The sequence below is a fragment of the Aptenodytes forsteri genome, unplaced genomic scaffold (assembly GCF_000699145.1).
Source record: "Aptenodytes forsteri isolate BGI_AS27 unplaced genomic scaffold, ASM69914v1 Scaffold118, whole genome shotgun sequence".
Classification (NCBI taxonomy): domain Eukaryota; kingdom Metazoa; phylum Chordata; class Aves; order Sphenisciformes; family Spheniscidae; genus Aptenodytes; species Aptenodytes forsteri.
Window position 1 is genome coordinate 3,390,247 of NW_008795859.1, and position 10,551 is coordinate 3,400,797.

The window sequence follows — 10,551 nt, forward strand, 5'->3', positions numbered from 1 at the left end:
TTTAACACCATCCCAAAAGATGCATTGTTTCTTCCCTCCTCTCTTTTAGTTAACCTGCCCGATGCTACACAGAAGCATAATTATAGCTACAAGTTCCTGATTCAGTGTTCTGAGTCCCAGCTGGAGAACCAGGTCTCTGTCTCCACTATCCTCTTGCAAAGGCACCAAGCCCATGGATTTGGGTGTCTAAATCAAGGAACCTAAATTTCATCCCAAAAGATGCATTGTTTCTTCCCTCCTCTCTTTTAGTTAACCTGCCCGATGCTACACAGAAGCATAATTATAGCTACAAGTTCCTGATTCAGTGTTCTGAGTCCCAGCTGGAGAACCAGGTCTCTGTCTCCACTATCCTCTTGCAAAGGCACCAAGCCCATGGATTTGGGTGTCTAAATCAAGGAACCTAAATTTTTTTTTTTTTTTTTTTTTTTTTTTTTTTTTTTTTAATCCAATTACCAAAAAATTGGCAGCCAGCAGGTTCTGGCCCAGCTCTGTGCTGCGTTTCAAACTTCCACGATGTGAGCGGTGCAGCCAGGCCGGGAGAGCGAGCGAGGCAGCAGCACCCTCCCTGCTCGCAAACCGCAGCCCCCTGCCATGCTGCCCGACAGCATGCCGTGGCACACACATCATTTGCTTTTCCAGCCTGCCCTGGCATGCCTGGCTTTGCAAGACACCACAGCCGCATGGGCAGGCTGCCCCCCAGGCAGTTGTGCCGGCTGGGCTCTCCCTGGTCGCTTTCTTGGCCTTTTAAAGGTCCTTTATGTCACTCTGTGCCTCTCGGTCTCCTCCTGTAATGGTCTGAGCTGGTTTCACTCCTCTGCTGTGGCCGTTCACGCGATGCTCACAGGGGTGACGCTCACAGGGGGTGTCTTGGTACAAGCTGCTGGGCAGCACAACCCTGGTGCGCCCCAAGCCATGCCACGGCAGAAAGTCACAGCCTCCTCTGAACAGAGAGCGCTTTCCATAGCCCCTGCCCCTTCCTAGAGCCGGCGAGCAAGAGAAAGAGAAAAACACAGTCCAAAACACGCTCCTGCCCCAGCTAAGCTGCCCTCCCCATGCACCCAGCGGGATACGCTCGCCTGCCCTGAGCATCAGGCAAAGCAGCACCATAAGGGCAGTCGGCTGTAGAGGAGGGTTACAGAAACAACTGAGCACGCACCAAACCCCAGTGAATCTGCATCTCATTACACCGGGGATACAGAGCATGTGAAAGCTGTTTGCAGGCAGTTTCAGACTCCAGCACTGACCGTCACCACTCCAGCACAGCCACTGCCTGACCCGGCTACCTCTGCAGATCTCTGCTGCTGCTCAGATGTCAAGGGCATTTCTCCTCCTGCACGCTGTGCGCTGCCGGCAGCGCTGCCCGTACAGTCAGCTCTGCGGACCCCCCCAGGCAGGCAGCCTTGCTGCCAAACTCAGCTCAGGTGATCAGACACACAGCTGGGAGTTATTGGGAAGGGAGCAGCTCCCCCCCCCCGCCCCCGGCTAGACCAGGACCACCCAGAGCTTCAAAAGACAGAGTCTGCGCCCAAAAGTCCACGTGCACCCCAATCCCTGTCCTGTGTCCAAGCCGCTGACGGCATCTCGATGCAATGTACTGCAATGGAGGATTAACAGCCCGGGGAGAGGAGAGGACAAGTTAACTGAGCAGATTGCTCATCCAGACACTGCCTGCCACCACGGGGCTTTGATCCCATTCGGGTCCTTGAGACTAGTGCAATGCTAGGGGACAATTTAAGAGTAACCCTATGTAATGAAGTCAGTTCCAATTAGTTCTTCCAGGACCACCCTGCGTACAAAATACAGTGAGTTACGCTCCAACCTAATCCCCCTGCCTCTCCTGCAAAAGGCACGGAGCTGTGGAGAACATATTGGCAGAGGGGACCGTCCCCCAGAGGGGCCGGGGGCTCGCGAGAACTAAACATGCTTGTGCCAACAGGCAGCTTCTGTGCACAAGGTACCGGCAGCTGCTTCAGGAAAACAGATTTGGCATTTGGAGACGGTACAAAGCACTTGTGTTCCTCTGCAGCCCAAATGTTTGCTAGATGTGTAATTCTCTCCACTAACAAACCTGGGAGGAAAACAACACAGCTCTGGAAGGGCTTTTGTACACCATCCTGGGACTTTGTTTCAAGTCTAATTGGCACTTACATGTCTTTAAATTCAGGTGTTGAGCTTGCAACTTCTCCTAATGCAAACTGAGGCTGAACTGCAGAGGCTGCTCCTCTCCCCAGCCCCAGAGGCAGCGGCGATTGCGGTGGGTGTCACGTCAGACACCAGCGGTTTTCCCAGCCCTTCACGGTGCCGTGGATGGGGCTGAGGCTGCCCCAGCCTCTGCCAAAGGACCTGGACCCACAGACGCTCACCTCGGCTGGGCTGTGGGTATTTATACTCAGCAGCACTTCAAAAAAAAATACATAAAACCAGCAAGCTGCTCAGCCCCGTGCCGAGATCCCAGACAAGCCCGGCCAGAGGGGGGCCCCAAAAAACCTCCAAAGCAGTGTGAAATCGGGCTGGGGATGGGAGCAGGCCCCGAGATTAGCCATGGATGGTTTAATGAATGAGCAACCCTCCAGCAGCTGCAGCAGCAAGGCAGGCACAGCCCTGAAAGGCACCGCGGCCTGCCGGAGTCTGCACCCACACACAGGACTATTCACCTTTAGAAATAAAAATCACACTTACTGGCACACTGCCGCATGATCCAGTGCTCCTCGATTTACTATTATGTATTTCAACAAGTCAAAATTCACCTGGTCAATAATGCTGCAACACGAGCCCATCGCTCAGCCGCACCCGCGGCTCACAGGCACGATGATGCATTGGCATCAATCACCTGGCACAGGAGAAATAAAAGCGCTGGAATATTGTTGTCCCGGGATTAATGCCTCTTGCTGTGAAAACAAACGTCCCAGACTTGCCTCAACATTCATTTTTGATAAATTATTTGACTTCGCCTTGACATTCCTGTAGCAGCAGGAGACCATTATCCTGAGACAATGTTTTATTCTATTGACATTATCTCTTAATTATAATGTGAGCGATAGCAAAGAGAGCGAGAGCCCACCAATTCCTCAGACAGAGTTTCTGCAGTTTCTCCTGTCAGGGTATCTGGGAGAGATTTTACTACAGTGGTTCAATGATCCGCTGAAGTCCAGCCTGCAAAAGGTTGAGGAGGGGCAGGATCCTTACCTGACCCACCTCCATCGCAGCCAGGGGAGCCGCACCACTTCACGCAAGCTCAAGGGCGATATATTATAGTAGCAAGTGGTTTTGGTTTTTTGGTTTTTTGTTTTTTTTTTTTTTGTTTTTTTTTTTTTTTTGTTTTTTTTTTTTTTTTTTTGTTTTTTTTTTTTTTGTTTTTTTTTTTTTTGTTTTTTTTTTTTTTGTTTTTTTTTTTTTTTTGTTTTTTTTTTTTTTGTTTTTTTTTTTTTTAAATTTCCAGAAGCAGGGAGCTTTTTAGAACGACAGAAAGGTCATTTGCATATTTTAAAATGAGATTTTTAGCAAGATTCAAAGCGGATTTGGCATTCACTATACCTCAGAATATAGTTAACATTCAGATAAAGTTTTGGAAGGGATCATAAACCTTATGCTTCAGGGATTATACCAGTTGCCAACTACCGGCAGGAGGGGACCGAGGAGGTGAGTTACACACTCGCCTTTGCTATTTTGGGGTTAGTTCCCCTCCCTGGAAGCACCCAGGAGCAGGCAGAGCCTGGACGCTGCCGTGTACAGCTCGGCCTGTGCTCTGAGCAGCCAGGGCTGGGCTGTCAGCAAGTCTGATTGGCATTAATTGTTTGCAAGTTTTTGTTTTGCAAAACCATTTTGCACGTGGTGAATAAGCAAGAAGGCGGGGAACCAAAGCACACTCTCATCCTTAAATCCCCGAATCAGAGAAAGCGTGCCTGCTCCCATCTGAAAGCACTGCAGAGCGGCACATCGCTGCTCTGGAAGGAGGAAAATATCAGAGAACAGCGTTTTTAATATTTAAACTGAGCCAACTTAATTAACTTGCAAGAAAAAAAAATGGCACAGCACTTTGTACTGGGATGAGCTTTCTCTACAGCGGAAAACAAAAGGGCATGTCTGGTCGCCAGCTCAGGCTCTCATTAACATCTCTCTCCTGGCAGGGTTGGTGCACGGGGCGTAGGTGCCCGTGCAGCGTGGCGGGAAGGCCGGACCGGGAAAACCAGCTGTGACATGTTCAGCCAAGCGGGAGCAGAGGGAGATGATGGGGCTCATCATAACATCTTCATTCCTGCTCTGCAGCCTTAAGTCAAGGCATCTTTGCCGGTGACAGACAGCACTGCAAGTCCCCCGTGTGCTGCGGGGCCAGAGCAATTAGCAGTGCCCTAACAGCGCAGGCAGGGTCAGGCATCCCACAGCCACGCATTATGGGGGAGCACACAGGCAGGTAAGGACATCCCTCAAATCGCTAGGAGCTCCATCAGTGACAGGGCGGTGGGGACCAAGGCCCGTCTCAACTTCACAGCAGCACTTACTGCTCTCGTATTCAAGCCATATCCAGTTTTCCATCAGCGGTTTGAAACCGGAATGTGAAGCTCTCCATAGGGAGCATGTGTTGATTTGTTTCACGATTTCCATTAATTACCAGGTAAATGAGATCCCTGCACACTCCTTGGGCACCTTGCCTCATCTGTTCGGGCTTTTGACAGCTGCTGGAGCAGTAAGCATGTTTTCATCACATGATGCCTGGCAGGGCATCCTCTCCCTCGCTCTGACCTCCAGAATCATCCCATCTGCTTTACTTCAGTATCCCCCCCTTGGAATTTGTTCTCAGCAGCTAAAATCCATCCCAGTGCAGACGGGGGAGCACTGAGCCCCCGAGGCTTCAATCAGCCAGGGAAAAGTACCTTGGAGCCTCGAGGCTGGCCACAGCTCTTGGGCGAATGCCACCCGGTACGCTGAATTTAGGACCTGGCGAAGGGCTTGCGTCAGGCTGAGCTAATGCACGCGAGGCACCAAGCGAGTTGATTGCTGGTGCGTTAAACTTTCTCTGCTGAAACCTTTCCTGGAAAGCCAATTAACAGCACCTAGTGCCGGCTCCGGCTGCTCTTATTTCGTAATTAAAGTCAGGCCACAGCTGAGCAATAGCGACCTTTGGGGGGAGGCGATGGGGAAGAAGGAAATAGTCTTTGATTTATTACAAGGGGGCTGCACGTGGGACTTGTGGAGTCGCACAAGCTCAATGACTTAAAAACCCATTGCACAGCAGGGGCCAGGGGACGAGGCAGGGCTGCTGCACGGGGCAGGGCTCCTTCTCCGTCCCAGGAGACTTCCAGTGATGGAAAGCAAACTGAGCAAGGTGGGAGGTGCAGAAGATGCAGGTCGCCATGACCGCACTTAGCCATAGGGCAGCCCCCATTAGCGGGCAAGTGAGGGAGGTCCTGGGGGATAGGGGCATGGGGGAGCTGGGAGCACCCAGACCAAGGCGCATCCAGGCACCTGGAGGACACCAAAACCATCCCCAAACTGCATCCCTAGGGAGCTGCCCCTCGAGCTGTGCCCTCTGCTTGAGTCCCTGCATGGAAACGCACCTCCTGGGCCAGGCACGCTCCCACCCCCCCACCCTTAATGATCCCAGCCCAGCAGGCTGCATTTCTGATTTAACAAGGATGGTTTCTTTCTGGGACAGGGGGACTTTTCAGATCAGATTAAGGGGTGGGACATGCTTCTGTACCCGCTCATTTACAGCATGTGACATGCCCCAGTGATTTACAGGCATGCAGAGGGCCTGCAACCCACTGAGGCTTTCAAGGATTACTTAACACAGGATGAAGTAGATCAAATGCAAATGGGTGGATGGTATGTGAACTACTCCAGCCAGCCAGGGCTGCTAAACCCTCTGGTTTCTTTCACAAGGCTTTGAAATGGGGAAACGTAGCTTCAGATAATTTATTTGCCAGGAGCACTGGGGAGGGCAGGGGAATATTTATGAGCCAAAGAAAATCCACAAGGTATGTCTCTGGGGATGCACCCGCCAGGGCACTGAGTGCTGTTTAAGCAGGGAGGGGGGAATGTGATCCCTGCCTTCAGCCCTGGCTGCCGGGGAGATGAGCTGCCTCCTCGGGAGCCCAGCCAGAGCCCCCCAGCTATCCACTGGGGCATGGAAATTACCGCTGTACAGAGCATCTTCTAGAGACAGGGGAAGAGCAAACACAGGGCTGTTTGGCAGCTCTCTGCAGGCAGGCAGGGACTGCCCCTTGATCTCTGCCTCCCCGTGGGATCAGACAAGCTAGTTGGTTATCAGGGATGCAGGTGAGACGGATCCCACAGGGGACCTCCCCTACACCCCTCCAGGATGCTTAGCACATCTGGACCCAGAGCCGCCCTGCCAAGGTCCCACGAGCAAGGGGACTGAGTTACCAACAGCGGGAACTGCTATTTGCTGAAATAGTGCTCAAAAAAAATCCTAATCACCATTTATTTTTGTTGGCACTGAAAGTGATTTCACTGCTCCTCGTGGCATCCAGAGCACTGGAAACATGGTGCTCACAAGGGAGATAGCTAAGGGGGAGCAGCTCAGTGTCTTAATTAGGGGCACTTGATGCAGATAAGAGCCATGCACTGTGAACCTGGCCAGCACCGACCTCCAGCCCCCAACGTTCCCATGGATCTGCTCCACTCCGGTTTCTACATACATGGCCCCAAGCCAGAGACTTACTTGGAAAAGCAGAGGAAGTCTGCAGTGAGGGGGGAAAGGGTAATTCCTTGAAATGCTGTCTTTGGGGATGGGATCTGCAGTTGCTGGAAATTCCTTCCCTGGAAGCTCAGTTGCAAAGCTCAGCTCCCTCCCCCCCTCCATGGCTGCCCGGCCCGTGCAACGCCTCGTGCTCAGCACCACGTGCAGCAGGACACTGCAACCCACGGCCCCATCACTTGCGGAAACAAGGTGAAGCCTCCTGTCTGTGGCACTGGTGGCTCAGCAGGCAATTTCCTACAAGAACAGATCCAGAAACCAGTTCAGATGGAAAAAGCAGAAAGCAGCTGGGTCATGTAGGGAGGTGGGGTTTTTAACAGAGCGGTGCAGCCACAAGCAACATTATTAAGCCCAGAAATTCAGCTGGATACCGCCAGAAACAGTGCCCAGCAGCAGCAGCTGCAGTCGTAGAGAGCAGAGATGGGAAGGATCACCAGTTTGGGAATAAGGCCGGCAGCCCCCAGCATGGCTAGTGCCTGCTGAGGATTGCCTCTACCTGACAACAACGACCGTGTGGGGCTGGCAAACCCCCCCGGTCCAGTGTCAGCTGCTGGGGAGGGTCCCTGGCCCCGCAGGACCCGTGAAGCAGCCGGGGCAGGGCCAGGCCCAGCTCTGCAGACCCTCCTCATCCTGCAGACGCTGCACGCATCCAAAGCGGCAGCCTGTGCCATCAGCATCAAATCTGAAGCCAGCTCGCGTCTGGGAAAATCATGAACTTACAAAAGGGGAAAATAATATACTTTTAAAAAAAGTATCTCTGAAATAGCATTGTGTGCCTGTGTCCTAACGCCCAGGAACCATGGGTTGAGAGATCAAACCTATTCCTCAAGGGACTGATATCACCATTTGGTATCAATTTTCCATCTGACTGCTCCTTTTTAGGAATTGTTTCTCTTGCTCCAGAAAATGAGCGCTCCCAGGGAGGCACCGAGTGCAGGGAGCCCTGGCTCCACGCCGGCTGCGCGTCACCACTCCAAGCCCTGCAGCCCCGGATTGCAGCGGGACCTCCCCACCGGGCACCGCCCCACACGGATGCACACGGCGATGGGAAAGGGAAACAGGGACTCGATACAGGGCCGTGGCCTGGTTTGCCCCAACAGAGCCGGAGTTCGGCACGTGATCCGCCATGGGAAGGTGATGGCAGGGTGACTTGGGGAGCCCCGTGCCCGCAGCAACAAGGATGGAGCATCCCAGAGAGAGCATCCCCACTGCCCTGTGCGATGGGCTAAGGCTGTGGCTCTCACTGCCGGGACACAGTGGCACCTCAGTAAAAGGAGCTGCTCAAAGCAGGGAGTACGTTATGGGTTTTTACTTCCCTTTTTGAAGGGCAGGAGAATTTCTGACAGCGCTGGGTGGAACAGCTCGTGAACGCACAGGCTTTTTCCCAGAAACGATCCAGCCCTGACTCTGGTGACTAGCGAGGCGATAAAATTAAGCTCCTGTGTCCTCACGAGCAGGAGGTAGAAGGACATTTAGTCACACTCTTTAAATGAGACACTGAACACCATAAAGTTTAACGCCAACATCCAACACACACTTGGGAGCAGAGACTTCGCTGCCAAAGCCCAGCAGCCCTTATTTGCTTTCTGCAACGATAACACACGCGACACAGGTCTCAACACATTTGCACACATGGAGGGTTTACCCACGGCACGGCTCACACTGGGTGCGATGCTGGGGTCGCCCAGCACTGCCCCTCCACTGTGCCGCGAGGGAAGGGATGCAGGCAGAGATCTCTGCAGCACAGGAGACCTCTCAGGCAGGCTGGTCAGCAGCCAAGGCGGCAGACGGCTGCGCAGAGCGCTGTGCTGGCCAAGCACAGAGGGCAGCTGAGGGCCAGGGCTGCCGGGCACCGCTCACGCCAGCACTGCGGCACAGAGCGGAAAAACACTTTCTCCTCAGTGTCAGACTGAGAAAGGACTTAAAACAGGGCAGATCCCCATACACACCCTAGAGAGGGGGGTCCAGGCTGAACCCCCAGCTGGCACGCAGAAGGGATGCTGGTTTAAGCTGCATGCACTCGGCAGTCCTGCACTATGATGTGACACAGCAGAGATCCCTGCCAGAGATGGGATTAAACCCAACCAGCATGGGAGCACAGGCAAACCCTGCAGTGCCCAGGCATGGGCAGGCCATGCGGGCTCTCTTCCAAAATCGCATGAGCTTGTTGTCCTCCCTCTGGCTATTTCCTCCCAGACAGTGAGGTTCATTGTGGCCAAAATGCAAGAGAAACCAGGTGTCACAATTCACTTCATCTCCTCCTGGCATCTCTTGGCTGGACTTTGGGCCCTGCAGTCCCACACTGCGGCCTCACACAGGCGGCATGCACATAAGGCTTGGTCCCCTATAGCTGCCAGGGAGAAAAACACTTCCCCATCAAACATCATGATGCCACCCCTATAACTGCAACAGCATCAGCTACACATTGCTTTTTTTGTATGTTTTGTTTTGAGTTTTTTAAGCAGTAAGACCCACAGCTCTACCCCAGGAGACGCGCCTGCCCACGACCTCCGCAGCAGCAGCCTCACTCACCACCCTGCATCGCTGGAGGATTTTGTCACTGCAGTAGGAGTCTTGCGTGTGGGGGACCAGAGCCACAGCTTGTGTGTGCGCAGGAGCAAATCCAAATGCAACGAGGAGGAGCAGAGCAGAGCAAAGACTTGCTGGGGCTCAAACACAGCTTCCTGTGCCTGCCGGGGTTTTAACCCAGTACAACCAGTGATGGGCACCTGGGAACACTGGGGCGCAGGTGGAGGGGATAACACAGAGGCTGCTCCTGGTGCAGGAGGGTCTGAGCAGGGTCTGAGCCCCCTCCCTAGCCCTGCAGCCCCAGAGAACAGCTGGGCTCTCTGTGCTTCAGGGAAGGTGGGATAGGGCTGGAGAAAGGGAACAGGAACGGCTCCTGTGCTGCATTTATACAGCATTTATAAAAGCACCCTACCCCCGGTGCAAATGGGGAGGGCTGCGTTGTCCCTGGTCTGTCTTCCAGAGGAGCTGGTGGAGGCTCTGTCGCATCGTGCAGGAAAATAAAGTAGACACCAAGCCCTGAAAGTCCCCCCATCTCCTCTGATTCCCCCCACCCGTGCTGCTGCCCGGACCAAAAGGCAACTGCTCACAGCTGGAGATGCTCTTGGTGACGAAGCACCTTGTGGGTGGAGGTGAGCCGTTCATCTCCCATGGCCGCGCCAGGCCGGGTGAAAGGAAGCTCCCAAAGCTTTGCACAGTAAAACGAGCGTGGTGTGATAATTACTGAGCTTGTGGAGGCCAAATAAAATCCTTGGGAGAATGTAAAAGACTTTAACCTGGCTTGGAGCAGGGGGAGAGATGGTGCTGTGCTGGCCCCTCCGCAGGGAGGGAGTGCATTGCAGCAGGGGTGCTGGCTGTGCCTTGTCTGTGTTTGGGCTGTAACAGCTCTGAACACCGTGTACAAAGGGAATTGGCAAGGGAGAATGAGTCAGGGCCAGGAAAGGACTTGGGGGTTATGAGAAGCATTTTAAAATGAATTGGAAACTTCACAAGCAGCCGACAAGGTGACTGAAGCACAAGAGAAATATAATCGGAGCGCTCTGAGCCGATGAATAACTATTGCGGTGCGGTCGGCCAGCTGCGGCCACAGCCAGTGCACGGGGAGGGGGGACGAGCGCCCAGGAGCTCTGCCGATCAATCCGGCCTGGCAGTGGTGTAAACCAGGCGGGCAGGGGCTGCTGGGGACGGAAAATGGCTTAATAGCCTGCTGGGGTTTCTGGTCCATCCAAGCCGTTAGCAGGCCAGGACCTGGGGCTCTCCATCCCCACCTCAGTTTCCCCATCTTCCCGGGGGGGGGGGGGGGGGGG